Raw genomic sequence first — 9,978 nt, 5'->3', positions numbered from 1 at the left:
ATAAATAACTAAATAATAGCTCCTACAGAGAGGCTTTATTTTGTATTGGTACATCAGAAGCTCCTGGTTATATGTTGACATAAAAGGCCTAAGACCTTGATAATGTCAAAGATAAAGTTTGCAAAGCGGCATTCCTGGCGTTGCTCCACACGGTTAGATTACATTACATTTCAATCCGGAGAGACTTGTTGAAGTTTGAACAGTGCTTTATTATAACATACATTAATTTTGTTATTGCAATGTGATTGGGGCTTGGACTCCATCCTGCCGTAGGAAAGACCAGGGGCCGGGATGCTGAGCCGAGCTATATCCCCCCCTTCGGGAGTCCAGACACTGGTGATGGTGGTAGAGAATAAGTTGCTCCAATTTCCTGATGTGCCAGGTACTGCTGTAGATTGGAGGTGTCAGGGGTGGTGGCGGGTCGCCTTTGGTGCGCGCTGAAATGACAACTGACAGCAGAGAGAGAGAACAGTCTTTTAATGTTTGCCAGCACTGATGCAATTGGTTTACGGTAACATCACCCACATCTGGTTGGCTGGTACTACCTAAAAAAATGGTACTAAAAAAATAAAATTCATTCATTCAATTCAGGTGGGATTATTTGCATTGGATGCTGCATTGAAGACATCTCTGAAAACCGAAGGGACGGCCACACAATTAAGTGGCTTTAAGTGGTAAGAGACGTCCTTCTGTGACGGATCAATGATGGATCATTATGGTTGGGTGACTTGCCCTGGAGAAAAGCCACAAGGCTCATGGAATAGAGGGGCCTGAAGGTGAAGGACAGAGTTCAAAGAAAGGTGAGGGAAGCGTCTACCGCTCCACGTCATGTCAATGGTTTCCCATCTATATTTTCTCTACTTTATCATTCCTTTCTTAGAAAGGATCAAAACAAAACTACCGTTCAATTTCTTTCTCCTTACTGAACCTCTCTAAAATGCTCCAGTTATGAGGCACTGTTCGACTCGACATATCCTCATTCAAAGTTATAATCTTATATAATTTAATGAACTAAAACCTTGTTTTTGATACCAGTTAAGATTTTAAGTTTTATTTCACCAATAGTCAGCATGCCATTCTCCAACTTTAATATATATATATATATATATATATATATATATATATATATATTAAAGGACTATATATATATATATAAATTATATACACACAGTGCTGTCATTAGCATTATTTTTATTTTTGTGTTGATCTTTTTATTCATGTGAAACAGAAAGGAGTTTGAGAAATAATAAAATTCAACACTGATTTCAAATCTATGCTTAATCAGAGCATTTATTTAACTCCCTGCGTCATGAAGCTGGTGACACAGGCATTTACTGGAGCATGTCTGATATTTTTTTCTCGATCTCAATTCTGCTAAACTACAAGCACTATTCTTGCTTTACACTCAAATTGCAGTTCTAAAACACACTTTTTTCAAAACACTACACACAATTCTCTGCATTCTCTGTACAATTTTCATGAAGAAAATTTTGTTTTCACAAGAAAAACACTGTCATTCAAAATTCTAACGTCAATTGCCCCACTATGCACACTGACTCGTCACATGGGAAAACACCTGTCACACAGTGTTACAATTAGGAATCAGAGCTTTAGCATAAAAGGCAACAGGTGAGCTCTTCTGTTTTGGAGCAATGGATGACAACATTAGAAACAGAGGCAGAGGAGTGAGAGTAAGAGGAGGAGGAGGAGGAGGAGGAGGAGGAGGAAGGCCAAGGACCGTAAACTCTGATGAGATCCGACCCACTTTGGTTGACCAAAGCTATGGAGGAATTCTTTTCTGCCTGGAGATGGAAAGTGTTTGACCAAAATCCACAAACGCATATCCCCCTTCTCCAAGCTATGGAAGACGCATGTGGAGATAAAGCAGTTGATGCTTTTCATGGCTGGATTGGACATGCTGAGCGATATTTCCCCCTCTGCTTGGCCAGGGAAAACATTGCTTGCGATGTGGATGAGGTTCTGTGGAACAGACCGGAACAGAAGACAGGATGCAGCATAGATGTTTTTACTGTAACTGTATACAGTAAATTTGTGTTTTCAAAACACATGCATAACGCAGTGCTCTTATTGAAATGAATGAGGAGGCTGGTGCTGCGGTGTCAGCGGCGGTGCAAATTTGTGTTTTCCATTCATCATAGTGTTTAACATTCAGCACATCAGTGTTCAACTGGTTCTTATAAAAGTCTTTTCATATGATGGTTTGTGTGTGTCATTTGAAAACAAAATACCATTTTGAGAAGAAATTACATTGTTTTGAATGTAAAGTTTAATTTTGCAGGAGTATTGAGGGGTTTTGCCCATTGTGTGTGTGTGTTTTTTGATTTGTGTGTAGAGTTCTGAGAGTATGAGGCATGCTTTAAGAAAATGTGTGTAAACAATAGAGAAAAACTGTAAGCACATAGTTTGTACAAAGACATCCAACACATTGGACAGGGGGCTTTCAGCATTGCAGCTGAACTTCAGGGACCCGAACACCAGGCCGACGATGACCACGTGGTCCAGTCCAGTCAACTTTAACCTCCATGTGGACCTGCAGTTAAAAGTGTCCGTTTAGCCAAAAGTGATGTTTGAGTTCTTATGGTCAACATTTCTACACTGTGCACAAGTAAATAATCAAACAAATAATGACAACTCTCACTTACTTTGTATATGTGTGCGGCATTCAAATGCCCAACTATCATTTGGTATCCGGTGTTGGGATGTTGTTACAGAACCTGAGTCCCAGTTCCATCCAAATCGTTGTCCTCTAATGGAGTTTATAGGTCGTGGACTCTAGTCATCAAAAACAACAAGACAAAAGTCAGAAGAGACAACAAAGCAATGTGACCTGACTCACTGTACAAACAGAACACGTTGATCACATGTCGACTTCAATCTGTTGCGAACTGCAGTTTAAAATTGAGATTATTTTAGGAGACTGTGTTTCTGTGTTAGTCTGAACCCAGCTTTGTGCTGTGGAAATAAATGAAATATAACTAGAGCTTTAACTTGAACGTGCTGCCTTAACACATCTGTCATATCCCTTTTACAATTTATATTTTAAGTTAAAAATATTTTACTTTTTTTCGTTTTAGATCCAAAGCGGAAGTGGGAGGCCATTTTCCCCTTTTACGTTTTCAATCAATAACTAGAAAACGCAAGTGGGCAGTTTTGGTTTTTAACCAAAAACGAGACCAACTGACAACTTTTTACTCTGTTAATTTCTTTTGTGGTTTTTCGCATAAAACGAAAATACAAAAGCGTAGCCGCTAAACCGTAAGAATCAACGCAACCGTCTGCAATGACAGCGGTTTCCAGAGTACCATGAGGAGAAAAGTTCATTAATGGATAAAAATAAATAATCCTGGTCTTACGGGATGTGTTAGCAGCAGTAGTTGTCTGCACGCACATTCACTGCTCTTGGCTCTTATATTTATTTTCCACGTATTGTGTTGCTTCAGTGACCACAGAGACAGTTTAATGAGACGTCTAGTAAACGGATTCACATCTCCACCACTAGGTGGCAGAATAGTATTTAAACCATAAATTGAATTATATACATTATAACTGTTCATGTTCTGCTGAAGCCTGTTTGGGAGGGTTTTAAATTTTAAAACTGTTAAACTAGGACCGTGAACTGAGAGAATAAACATGTCCCTCAATATATAGATAAGTTTGCAGTTTAGTGACACTGGAATGTCATTTGGAATATTTGGACAGGTTGTCTCCTGTGGCAGAGAGACACCTTTTGAAATTAGTATCCTCTTTACTTGTACATTTGAGTAAGTTCCACTATTATCACCAAAGTCATGAGAGACACAGAAAAAACATGTGGAAGAAGGTGCTTTGGTCAGAGGAGACTGTTTGCCCTCAATGCCAAACGCTGTGTGTGGCGGACACCCAACACTAAGCACAACATGCCAACAGGGAAACATGGTGGTCATGGCATCATTTCACATTCTATATTTGACCTATTTACAAGTTAAAGAGACAAATATAAGAAGTGCTGACAACTTCTTCTTGTAACACCAACCGAGATTGAAAGTGAAGGCTTTCATATTTAACGTTACCTTACGAGGGTCGGATGCAGATACGCGAGCTACCGTTAACGTGAACGTTTGCTAGCGCATTAGACACTAACGTCACGTGACTTAACCTGTGACGCAGTCGTTCCACACGTCTCCGAAGCTGGATAGAAAAACAAGTGACGTATGGAATGTGATGACGTCACAAAAACATGTGACCAACCCCCGTCACGATCAAAGCCAATACGTCATTTTCGAACGTTGTATAACGCTCCAGAACGTATTTGAACTGCATTCATTTTTGGTGAACCAACAGACTGGACGTGTTTAAAGACTTTGAAGAGACATGGCAAAATCACAAGAGATTGGATCGGTGCATCTTCAGGAGTTTACTGAGATGTCTCAAATCGAAGCTTGTTACATTCAAAGGGAACTCCATGAAGCCATGGGTAAGCAAACACATTTTAACATCATGGAGGACCGGAGGAAAACGCAATATCTGGAATCAGCCATATCTTCAGTTAATGAGAATATAGACATACACAAAGAATATGTAAAAGAAGCAGAGTTGAAACTTAGTGAGAAATCGAAAACGATTGATTGTCTTCAATTACAGCTACATGCAAATGAAACAGAGATGAACAGGCTCTGGGGAATTATTGCTGGACTTGAGCGGAGTGAAGAGGAGGCTCACCAAAGTAGTTGTGAGATTTCAGTCAAACTTAAGCATGTGTCTAAGACAGCGGACAGAAAGGCTGCAAGCCATTCTGAATTTTTGCTGGAATGCGAGGAAAGGGAGGCTGCTTTGATCTGCAAAAATTCGGTTATTAGTGATAAACTGGCCTGTCTGACATCTGCGAAAGAGCTGAATCAGGCCAAGATTAATAATCTGCAGGCAAACGTTGAAGAGCTAATTGAGGAAAACCGAACTATGAAGAGTGAGATATTGAAAATGATTAATAATCGTCAATTACAGCTACATGCAAATGAAACAGAGATGAACAGGCTCTGGGGAATTATTGCTGGACTTGAGCGGAGTGAAGAGGAGGCTCACCAAAGTAGTCATGAGATTTCAGCCAAACTTAAGCAAGTGTCTGAGACAGCGGACAGAAAGGCTGCAAGCCATTTTGAATTTTTGCTGGAATGCGAGAAAAGGGAGGCTGCTTTGATTTGTCAAAATTCAGTTCTTAGTGATAAACTGGCCTGTCTGACATCTGAGAAAGAGCTGAATCAGGCAAAGATTAATAATCTGCAGGCAAACGTTGAAGAGCTAATTGGGGAAAACCAAATTATGAAGAGTGAGAAATCGAAAAGGATTGATCATCTTCAATTACAGTTACATAAAAATGAAACCGAGATGAACAGGCTCTTTAGAACTAATGCTGAACTTAAGCGGCGTGAAGAGGAGGCTCACCAAACTAGTCATGAGATTTCAGTCAAACTTAAGCAAGTTTCTGAGAGGGCTGACAGAATGGCTGCAAACCATTCTGAATCTTTACTGGAACGCGAGGAAAGGGAGGCTGCTTTGATCTGCAAAAATGCGGTTCTTAGTGATCAACTGGCCTGTCTGACATCTGACAAAGAGCTGAATCAGGCAAAGATTAATAATCTGCAGGCAAACGTTGAAGAGCTAATTGAGGAAAACCGAATTATGAAGAGTGAGAAATCGAAAATGACTGATAATCTTCAATTACAGCTACATGAAAATGAAACAGAGATGAACAGGCTCTGGGGAATTAATGCTAAACTTAAGCGGAGTGAAGAGGAGGCTCACCAAACTAGTCATGAGATTTGCAAAAATTTGGTTATTAGTGATAAACTGGCCTGTCTGACATCTGAGAAAGAGATGAATCAGTCAAAGATTAATAATCTGCAGGCAAATGTTGAAGAGCTAATTGAGGAAAACAGAACTATGAAGAACCAGAGCTTGATTGCTGAGAGGGAACACATCAAAGTCACTGAAGATCTTAAGAGTAAATATGAAAACTGCTACACAACAATCTCTAAAAAAGTTGAGGCAATACAACAGACCAATCACCAATATGTGTCAAAGATACGACAATTTAGACTAAAGAAGAAGCGGGTTTTTGGCAATAAGAACTTAAGAGTGGAATTCAGAATTCATGCTGAAAAAAACACATCTGAGGATCACAGCAACGAGAGCCTCCCAGTGACTACTTCTGAGGATCAAACGCAGGAGACATCTGAGAATCAGAGGGAGGAGACACCTCAGGATCAGAGAAAGGAGACACCTGAGGATGTGACAGAGGAGACGCCTGAGGATCAGGCTGAGGAGACGCCTGAGAATCAGGCTGAGGAGACGCCTGAGAATCAGGCAGAGGAGACACCGGTTAGGGCCAGAAGTTGGTCAGGCTTTGCTAAAGGTCTGCTGAAAGTAGGATTCCATGTTGGCGTCAGCATTGCATTTACGCTGGTTCAACAACAAATAACTAGCACTTTAATGCCCAATGGCTGCAGTTCCGACTTTAATTACGGCCAGTCAAACTGTCTCCTCCGGCTGCCACAGCAATTCTTTGGTTTCCAATACGTCTCACCTCCTCCCTTCTAATCAGGTGAAAAATACGTAGCCATATTTGTTGGAATGCTTTGAAGCATTTGAAGCAATAGCCCCCGCCCTATTGATCTGCTAATCAATGTAAAATTGGGCCTATATTGGTTGGAACATGGCAGTCGGGTTTATGGGCAACCAGCACTAAAACACTTTGACCCTAACACCTCTAATACTCTGGCCCGTTGATGGCTTCAGAATATGGGCCCAATATGGCTTCATAGAAACGGCCCAATTCAGGCTAAGACATGGCAGCCGGGTTAATTGGCCACCAGCTTTAAAACCGGTTCTGGACCTTGGATGGCTACCGAACATGGGCCGAATCTGACATTATAGAATTGGGCCTACTTTGAGACATGGCAGCTGGATTTATTGGCAACCAGCAGTGAAACAGGTTCAGGACATCAATGGCTGCCAAACCTGGGTTAGATCTGGCATTACAGAATCAGGCCTATTCGGACTGAGACATGTTGGGAGAAAGAACATTTTATACATTTTATAAAACAAATTAACATTTTATAAGACAAATTAACATTTTAGAAAATACATTTAAATTTTATGAAAGAAATTAAAATGTTAGAAAACAAATTAACATTTCATAAAACATTAACATTTTATAAATCAAATTAACATTTTACAAAACAAATTAACATTTTATAAAACATATTAACATTTTATAAAACAAATTAACATTTTATAAAACGAATTAACATTTTATAAAATACATTTACATTTTATAAAACAAATTAACATTTTATAAAACAAATTAACATTTTAAAAATCAAATTAACATTTTAGAAAACAAATTAACATTTTAGAAAATACATTTACATTTTAGAAAACAAATCAACATTTTAGAAAACAAATTAGAAAACAAATTAACATTTTAGAAAACAAATTAGAAAACAAATTAACATTTTAGAAAACAAATAAGAAAACAAATCAACATTTTAGAAAACAAATTAACATTTGATAAAATACATTAACATTTTAGAAAACATATTAACATTTTATAAAATATACATTTTAGAAAACAAATTAACATTTTAGAAAACAAATTAACAAATTAGAAAACAAATTAGAAAACAAATTAACATTTTAGAAAACAAATTAACATTTTAGAAAACAAATTAACATTTTAGAAAACGAATTAGAAAACAAATTAACATTTTAGAAAACAAATTAACATTTGATAAAATACATTAACATTTTAGAAAACAAATTAACATTTTAGAAAACAAATTAGAAAACAAATTAACATTTTAGAAAACAAATTAACATTTTAGAAAACAAATTAGAAAACAAATTAACATTTTAGAAAACAAATTAACAAATTAGAAAACAAATTAGAAAACAAATTAGAAAACAAATTAGAAAACAAATTAACATTTTAGAAAACAAATTAGAAAACAAATTAGAAAACAAATTAGAAAACAAATTAGAAAACAAATTAGAAAACAAATTAGAAAACAAATTAGAAAACAAATTAACATTTGATAAAATACATTAACATTTTAGAAAACAAATTAGAAAACAAATTAACATTTTAGAAAACAAATTGGAAAACGGAACACATTACAAGCTAGCTGCACGGCTAAGCTAGTTGCTAGGCTACATCTATATCAACATCTACCCAGCGCTGCACACGGTCTGAAGAGAACGTCTCTCGGTTACGTATGTAACCTTCGTTCCCTGAAGGGAACGAGACGCTGCGTAAAGACGCTGTGGGAACGCCCCTGCGTGACCGCGTCATGAAGCACGTGTGAAATCTAACCAATGGCGAGCTGGTACGTCATAGGCGGGGACGCCGGACCAGGGCGCTATAAAGGGACCCGAAGGGCAGGACCATTCATCTCTGAAAGGCCGAATCGAGTGCCATGGGCAGGCCGGGAGTATGGCAGAACGTTTACGCAGCGTCTCGTTCCCTTCAGGAACCGGGTTTGGGAGGCCCGAAACACACAAACAGCTGTTCGGAGAGCCTACACAGGGAGGTCCTGCGGACGTACAAGTCTAGGGCTCTGAATGGGCAGAGGAGGTTAAGCTTCGCCTGGTCCGACGCTTTTCTTCTCCGGAACGGGGGAGGACAGAAAGCCTGCAGCACAACAGGCCCGACCGTAGAGGACGGAACCTTAGGAATGTAGCCGGGGGGAAGGAAGAACGCCTTCACCATAGGTGCAAATTCCAAGCACGATGGGGCCATGAGAGGGCTTGCATGTCTCCAACTCTCTTGAGGGAAGAAATAGCGAGCAGGAAGAGGGTCTTAAGAGCCACATACTTCACTGCAACCTCCGCCATGGGCTCGAAGGGAGCACCGGAGAGACCCTCTAGTACGATGGCCAAGTCCCACGGGACTCTAGTGCTGGCTGCTGGCCTTAACCTCAGGGTGCCACGAAGGAAGCGGGATGCCAGCGGCGGTCTCCCCAGAGAACGCCCGTCTAGTGGGGCATGGGCTGCCGACAGGGCCGTCACATATACTTTGATGGTGGACGGGAATAAACCTGTGGCAAAACACTCCTGCAGGAACTCCACTACTGAACCGACTGGGCAGTTAACTGGGTCCAGCTGTCGTTGCCCACACCAAGTGGCAAAGCAGCTTCCATCTTCCGGCGTACGCCTTCCTCGTGGCGGGGGCTCTGGAGTGGCAGATGGTCTCCACGACTTCGTTGGAGAGACCGGCTCCTAGGAGGCGGGTCCCCTCGAGGGCCACGCCGACGGTTTCCGTAGCTCAAGGCGAGGGTAAACAATGGACCCCGACGCCTGAAACAGCAGGACCACCCCGATGGGGTCTCCAACAGAGGCCCTGTGAGGAGCGACAAAAGGTCTGCGAACTATCTAGGGCCGGCCAGAGCGGGGCTACAAGCAGTAGGCCACCGTCCTGACAGACCTTCACCAGAATCCCCCGGGAGCAGAGCAACCGGGGAAAAGGCGTACAGACATGACCTTGGCCATGCCTGTACCTGCCCTGCATCTCCCTCGCGCACCCGGGGCAGGATGCGCGAGGGAGAAACACAGAGGACAGTAAGTGGTCTCTCTGAAGGCAAACAGGTCTACCTCGGTAAAATTCAGCCGTGACACACCAACATCCGGGACACTAAGGTAGAGCAATCGATTCTAGATTCAAGATCAGGAGCGTGCGTCAAGCAAAAGGAGCGAGCACCCAATACACCTTGTGCTTCGGATTGTAGCCATGCAATTTCTAAAGCCTCGCATTAAGCCTAATGTTACGTCCCCCTTTTGGTGTAGGCGTAAGGGAGCGCAACCCCCGCAAACATGAGCCCTGGTGGAGCGGCGACCAAAGGTATGGGGTCGTGGTGTGAGTGACAACTACTGACAAAGGCAAACGGTGTAAACAAATAGGAGGTTTATTCTCTCCTTAAAAGGAAA

At 41.0% G+C, this 9,978-nt stretch overlaps 1 long non-coding RNA gene across 1 annotated transcript; it reads right to left on the bottom strand.

Annotated features, from left to right (window-relative positions):
- Positions 1 to 1,184: 1,184 nt before the first annotated feature.
- Positions 1,185 to 4,173, bottom strand: LOC119193888 (uncharacterized). The gene is made up of 3 exons (XR_005114106.2): positions 4,071 to 4,173; positions 2,664 to 2,793; positions 1,185 to 2,551 (listed from the first exon to the last, which is right to left on the bottom strand). It is a non-coding gene; the product is annotated as an uncharacterized LOC119193888 (long non-coding RNA).
- Between the last annotated feature and the right edge of the window lie 5,805 nt (positions 4,174 to 9,978).

Source organism: Pungitius pungitius, chromosome 8 (assembly GCF_949316345.1).
Source record: "Pungitius pungitius chromosome 8, fPunPun2.1, whole genome shotgun sequence".
NCBI lineage: Eukaryota > Metazoa > Chordata > Actinopteri > Perciformes > Gasterosteidae > Pungitius > Pungitius pungitius.
This window is presented reverse-complemented; position numbering and strand designations above follow the sequence as displayed.